This window comes from Megascapheus bottae, chromosome 2 (assembly GCF_031878675.1).
Source record: "Megascapheus bottae isolate mThoBot1 chromosome 2, mThoBot2.hap1, whole genome shotgun sequence".
Classification (NCBI taxonomy): domain Eukaryota; kingdom Metazoa; phylum Chordata; class Mammalia; order Rodentia; family Geomyidae; genus Megascapheus; species Megascapheus bottae.
The window spans coordinates 20,453,535-20,459,937 of NC_143510.1; the positions used below are offsets into that span (position 1 = coordinate 20,453,535).

The 6,403-nt window shown below is 39.7% G+C and overlaps 1 long non-coding RNA gene across 1 annotated transcript; it reads left to right on the forward strand.

The window, feature by feature from the left end:
- The first annotated feature begins 4,789 nt into the window (after window positions 1-4,789).
- LOC150066562 (uncharacterized) lies at window positions 4,790-5,357 on the forward strand. Its single transcript, XR_016539167.1, has 2 exons — window positions 4,790-4,856; window positions 5,103-5,357. It is a non-coding gene; the product is annotated as an uncharacterized LOC150066562 (long non-coding RNA).
- Window positions 5,358-6,403: the final 1,046 nt, after the last annotated feature.

Here is a 6,403-nt window from a genome sequence, read left to right on the forward strand (position 1 = left end):
AGAGAGAAAGTTTCATCAATTTCCTGGGCATTGCACTGACACTTTTTAATCTTGATCATTTATTAATAGAGTATACTTGAACAAGTCTCTGAATCTCTTGGAATCTCATTTGTAAATGCAACCTCTAAAAAAAAAATAACTAGTGGAATATATATTTTGTTGCGATGATCTACCCAAGTAACCTACTTTAAAGAGATTTTAAAACTTTAAAGTACTGTAGAATATGTTCTTACAATATCAGAGGTAATTCTCATTCACATAGCACCTCCTCAAAATTAAATACAAGCAACAAAATACAATGAGCACCTTAGTAGAGATAGAAACCAAATGGCTTTATCCTTTACTTCCATTACCTTCTGTTGAATAATATGAAAGGAAGAGGGTCAGAAAACATATGTTCTCTCATTAAGTCTTAAAATATTCATGCCCATACACTTGGATAGTCTTGATTCCTTGGCTCTGGCTTCCATTCCACCAAGTATATTCCAAATTGAAAAGGAAAGTAATAGCTTTTCTCTGTTACCTGTGTCCTTGGCTACTGCATGGACCAAACCCATCTTTCTAAGATCTTTTTTTACAACATTAACCTGAAAAAAAAACAAACAAACTAGACTGAAAAATATCTCCCTAAGTATCTATGAGAAATTTCATCTCCACTTATCTTGTCCTATACTTTATTGTGTATACTTTTTCTTGAGATATTGTCTGGGGTGGAGCATTTAAAATTGAAGTCTACTGAGATTGAACAATAGTTTCCCATATCTTCCTTATCCTAACTGACTGTCCACCACCTTTTATAGAATCAAAGTCTGTGTATGGTCTCAGAAGTATCCAAAAAAAACCCCTGACCTTTAAAAAGAGAAAGGAAAAAAAAGTAATCTTGATAGTCTCTGGCAGAAAAACGAAAGAGAGAGAGGAAGGAAGTGTTAAGTAAACTAAGTCAGACTCAGAGAGACCAAGGATACAGATTTTATCTCATATGTGGAAGTTAAGTCTAATTTATAAATATTAATGAAACACACAAGGCCCTATGCATGCATACACAAATGTATTAACTGAAATATGGCATCTGCAGGGGAGAAGTCAAATAATGTATTGTCTTAAACAAATTTCGAGTCCAACAGGAGGTGTGTGAGAGGAAGTAGGGAGAGCATGCAGTCACAGTGTTCCACGTATAGACGACGAAGCAAGGGGCTGAGTGGGGTTGGAAGGCCGAGGGAAGAAGTATGAAAGGCGTGACATTGATCAATACTCATTGTATTCATAAATTAACACATTGGATAATAATCTTTTTATACAACTACTTAAAGATAATTAAAAACTGCAGTCAAATAAATTTTTATCTAGCTATAGCTCTGTAAGAAAGAAAGAAAGAAGACAAGAAATGTGAAAGGATACTTGACTCATTGTGTGGTTAATGAAATTTTCCTGCACTGGTCACTGTGCCCCTCAGTGACTTATAATTTTCTTCTGAATGGACCTGGCATTAGGTGAAGAGATTTGTTTCTTAGGCTGGGCTCTGGCTTTACTTAGCTCCCACATTGCTGAGATTCCTATGTTCCACACTACAAGAACACTCTCTCCTAGGAGAGTTAACTTACAGAAGATAGAATAGTCTTGTGTCCAGTTGCCACATTCTCTTAAGGAGTCTGACAGAATCTCTCCACTTGACCACACTCTCCCTTGAGAGAAGTTGCGGGTCACCCAAGGCCAAAATGGCTTTTGCCTCCAACTGTTGTTCTCTACACGTGCCACAAGGTGGCTCAGGACAGAGTGACCAAGCTTCCCTGGTGAATTCCCAGGAATTCAGGAATCCATTGTGGCTTCTATCCTGCTGGATGTCACTGTCCCTTGCTCACCTTCAAGAAAGAAGAGAGAGCCACACCTTACTGGGGAGTTCAAAGTTGTCCACACTGGACTCAAATTTGAAGCTGGCCTCATGTTTCCCATGAGAGTGTTTGTCAATACCTTTACTTTCAAGAGACCAGTGGCTCATTTGTCATTTCTTTTCCAAGTGAAGCAAATTAAATCCAGAAAGAGCTTATACGATTGGAAGCAAAGATGTTGGTGGATTGATTAGCAAAACAAAGGGTGCCGGCCTGTGTGTGTACACATGCGCCTGAGCACACACATCCACACACTCACAAGCACACATGTCACAAGTGGCTGTGAGTACAGAACACCTGGCTATGTGAAAAGCCCCTCCAGCAATAGAGTTGGTAAAGAATGTCAAGATTTGCTAAGTTGAGATCAAACTTCCCCCACTCCATACTTCCACCTTCCACCTTTAGCCGATGAATCTTTACAGAAAGAAAATTCTGTTCAGGCTGTAGAAAGGTGCCATGGGGTTTGCCCGCCACGGAAGCTGAAATGAACTTACTCACCTCTCTTAAATATTTAAAAACAGAAAAATCTCCTGATACAGGCAAATAGGTCAGGAAGAGCCAAAAAAGAAAAAAAAGAAAGATATCTGAGAATATAACTGCTTTTGAGATCAGGACTCCTGATCATACTCTGTCCATTTTGATTTACTTTTCTTGCCTAAATGTGAATCACCCAAATCTTTCACAAAGAACAACTCCTATGCCAGAAGTTTCAGGAAAGGGAGAGTTTGGGGGTGAAGGAATTATGTTACGTCATTCAGATGGATGTTTGTAAGGCTTTTTGTGGCTATATTTTCCCAAGCTCTAAGGGAAAGATCAACTTAACACATATGTGCTAGGTGCTAATAACTAGTTATAGATATTTGCCTGACTGAACAACATATGGACAGGTAAAATGATGACACAGGTACGAGGCTAAGAGAAAACAAGGAGAATAGAAAACTTCAAAAAACCTATTAGACTATGCATTACTTGACTGTTCTGAGAGTAAATTGTGCCTATCCACTATTCTTTTTAAGAAAGAAAAAACTGATTTTTTAAAAAAATATTTCCTTTCGGGCTGGCAGTTTGGCCTAGTGGTTAAAGTGCTTGCCTAGCATGCATGAAGACCTGGGTTCGATTCCTCGGTACCACATACATATAAAAAAGCTGGAAGTGGTGCTGAGGCTCAAGTGGTAGAGCTCTAGCCTTGAGAAAAACCCAAGGACAGTGCTCAGGCCCTGAGCTCAAGCCCAGGACTGGCAAAAAAAAAAAAATATTTCCTTTTGTTTGTTGTGAGATATGGTTGTGAAGATTTGCTGGTGGTGTTACATTTGTAATCCTAGCTACTCAGAAGGCTGAGATCTAAGGATTGTGGTTTGAAGCTATCTTGGGGAAGACAAATCCTAATGACTCTAATTTCCATTAATCAGCTATTAATTAGCAAAAAGTGGCTCAAGAGGTAGAACACTAGCCCAGGAAAGAACAAAAACAAACAAACAAGAAAACAAGCTGGAACAGGAGGCCTTGAATTCTAGCCCCAATGCAAAAAAGAAAGAAAGAAAGAAGGAAAGAAAGAGAGAAAGAAAGATTTGAGATAGAAGGCAAGCCTTTAACACAATGGACAACTTTTACAAGGTCAACTTTCATTTTTGTTTGGGCCACCATCTCTGGATAACTGTTTCTATATTGATGAAGGTAGCACCCAACCTAAATTTGAATTTGAATTTGTTCTCAATGTGTAGAACTCTTATGTGGGAAGTTTGGTAAGCCATTTTCTGCCTTATAAACTGAGATGAAGGGAGATAAAGGTTCTGTTAGAGGGGGAGGAGGAAAAGAGGGAGGGAAAATGAGAGAGAGAGACAGACAGAGACAGACAGAGAGACAGAGACAGAGAGAGAGAGGGAGACAGAAAGTGTGTGTGTGTGTGTGTGTGTGTGTGTGTGTGTGTGTGAGAGAGAGAGAGAGAGAGAGAGAGAGAGAGAGAGAGCGAGCGAGCGCTTATCTGCTTATCTGAGACTGAGGCCAGGGTGAGAGATCCCAGTAGTGAATTTCTAGTTCCATGAATGAATGCCACTGTAGACTCTTAATGCAATCATTGCATTATATGTCCATGAGTTGGCAAGGCTCAACTCAATTGTTACGTGCAATCTAGAACTTCTGAAGAATACTAGTCTCTATGTGTTGATTTATATCCGACCATCTGTTTCTCTATCATCTATCTTTTTACATCTGCCATCTATATTTATCTACCATCTCTATATAATTCTAGCTAGCAATCTACCTATGTTTGTCATTCAAGAGGCTTTTTGGATGTTTGTGCATAGAGAAATGAGTAGACAATAGTAAAGGGATAATCATAAATTATCCAGATATTAAATAGGCTCCATTTTGCACTTTTCAGGTATTCTCTAGCAGACAGCAGACAAAGCAATAATGTTCCTGCAAGTTTGGTCCAAAGGCCTTCTCTTCTTTTCCTTTATACTAGGAATTAACAGATTAGTATGCAAGAACTGGGCCCTGCTCCTTATTGAAGCAGGATGCTCTCTAACATAGATTGAGGAATTCTTTCTTTTAAGAACACTCTGGCTGGGGCCGGGAGTTTGGCCTAGTGGTAGAGTGCTTGCCTAGCATGCACGAAGACCCGGGTTTGATTCCTTGGTACCATATACATAGCAAAAAGCTGGAAGTGGTGCTGAGGCTCAAGTGGTAGAGTGCTAGCCTTGAGAAAGTCCAAGGACAGTGCTAGGCCCTGAGCTCAAGCCCAGGACTGGCAGAAAAAAAAAAAAAAAAGAACACTGGCTGAGTTCTGAACATATTCGGGTGTGGAAACTGATGGACTAAAGATCTGATGTCACTGGAAGTTTGGTGATTGCCCTTTGAATTGTGACTATGCCCCATTCTGAGCTAAGAATTCTTATTTGTTAGGATACTTGAATAAATCTCTTTATGTCCCCCACTTCACTGTCGTTCCCAGTTGGACTTATTAATCACGTAAGTTGAGTAGCTTTTGGGGACAACAGAAAAAGTTGGTTTTCGTGTTCCCTGAGGACCATTGGCAAGATTTGGTATAAGTTTTGTTTAAGCAGTTTAAAGCATCTCTGGCACAGAACCAGGGGATGGGTTCTTAAGAAGGGGAAAAAATCAATGTACCAATCAATATGATGAATACATGGTTCCATTAGCTACTTCCCGGTCTCTAGGATTTGAATGATTGTTTCTGTATTTTCTTTGTTGCAGATTTCTGGTGGAAAATTGGATCAAGGGAAACTGTTTGGATGCTGCTTCGTCTTACATCAACGGGAAGTTTTGGCCATCTCTACACTTGAAGCATGAGAGACTTAAAGAGCCTCTTGGATCAACAAGTCTGTTTTCTTTCCCTAGCCCTTCCAAGAGTGGAAGACTTCTTTGGAGATGAAACTCAATTACCACTTACCTACTCATTACCTAGTGACTTCCTTCTATAAATTCATTCCTTTGCCAGGATGACTTGAACACTGACCCTAAATTTTTTTTCCTCAAGTGCTACATTTTACAAGTCTACTCTTGAATGAGGCAGGCAGGTCAAATTGTTAGTTAAGAAAGGGAAGTTTAAAAAGTGAATACTTCTCTTTAAGTAATTCTGGAAATGGAGAGGAACTGATTGTTGTACACAAAGGGGCAGGAGCTAGTGTGTTAAGTTTCCATATTGAAGAGTAATGGCTTTACATAGGATGTAAGTACCCTCCAAATATGTTTTTACAAAACATACTTATTCTAGTAGAAGTAGCGTTGTGAGGTAGGATTTGTGGTGCAGGGTTATAGTAGAACTTTCTAAACCCTAACTAAACTGAAAAGGGGGTTTTCAGAAAGATCCTCTTCTTTCTGAGAGAGGTTAGGTATACCTACAATGAGTACTGAGTCAACATTTGGTTTTTGCTAAGCACTCAGTAAATTCTAGTTGAGATCTTGTACTAAGCTGTAGTTCTAACAATGAAAGTGGGACCTGTTTAGCACTTTATGTTTCTATTACACAGGAGAATGACCTGCTGGCTTAAGTGTCTGTACCTTTATTAGAGGCTATTATGATGCAAAGAGATTTCAAGTCCTTAAGGAATCTGTGTGTGTGTGTGTGTGTGTGTGTGTGTGTGTGTGTGTGTGTGTGTCTGGTGTGGGGTAAAGCTAGTAATTGGCTCTTGTTCCTTAGAGAACACAAAATGAACTCCATCCAGATCACTAAATGAACCTAACATATGAGACCCTCTCTCCCAAGTGTTCCTCTAGGACACTAGAGGCCTCTGGGGGCTTATGACCTAGTCACCAAGTTGGACATGGAACAGCAAGTAAAGAAAAGAGACTAGCATGCCAGAGTCAAATAGATGTTTAGACAAGGACACTGGGCGTGTTAGGAGGATATTGAAGACGAGTGGAGAGAAATCCAGGCTCTGACTCATGTGCGGATCATAGGTATTTGGGAAGCAGTGGTCAAGAGGATCATGGTTCACGGCCAGCCTGGGCAAAAAGTTCACAAGACCATGTCTAAACCAATAAAAGCTGGTATG